Below are 419 nucleotides of genomic sequence, written 5' to 3'. Positions count from 1 at the left end.
AAATGTCCCCAATAGGCTGAGTGCTAGCAGAGTAGCAGACAGGAAACCTAGTGGGAAGCTTTTTTATGGTCATGTCTTTGGCAATTGAGAAACTGCATTCCAAAACCCTTGGTAAGGGCCGGTAACTTTGCATTGATTTCAAGGGGTGACTCTGAAAGGTCAGACAACTTTTAATGACTTATTACAGAGGGGATAACTATATGCCTTTTTCTTTTTTTTTTTAAAGATAGGGTCTCACCCTATTGCCAGAGTAAAGTGCTGTGGCATCATTACAACATTACATCATTACATCACTACCTTGCATTACATCACTACAAATGCAACCTAAGACTCCTGGGCTCAAATGATCCCCTGCTTCAGCTTCATGTATAGTTGAGAATACAGGCATGTTCCACCACGCCTGGCTAAGTTTTCTATAT

At 41.1% G+C, this 419-nt stretch overlaps 1 non-coding gene across 1 annotated transcript; it reads right to left on the bottom strand.

The window, feature by feature from the left end:
* Positions 1-121, bottom strand: LOC128564160 (small nucleolar RNA SNORA32). The gene has a single exon (XR_008374030.1). It is a non-coding gene; the product is annotated as a small nucleolar RNA SNORA32 (small nucleolar RNA).
* Positions 122-419: the final 298 nt, after the last annotated feature.

The sequence above is a fragment of the Nycticebus coucang genome, chromosome 13 (assembly GCF_027406575.1).
Source record: "Nycticebus coucang isolate mNycCou1 chromosome 13, mNycCou1.pri, whole genome shotgun sequence".
In the NCBI taxonomy this organism is placed as follows: Eukaryota; Metazoa; Chordata; class Mammalia; order Primates; family Lorisidae; genus Nycticebus; species Nycticebus coucang.
Note: the sequence above shows the minus strand (reverse complement) of the source record. Positions and strands in the feature narration are given on the sequence as shown.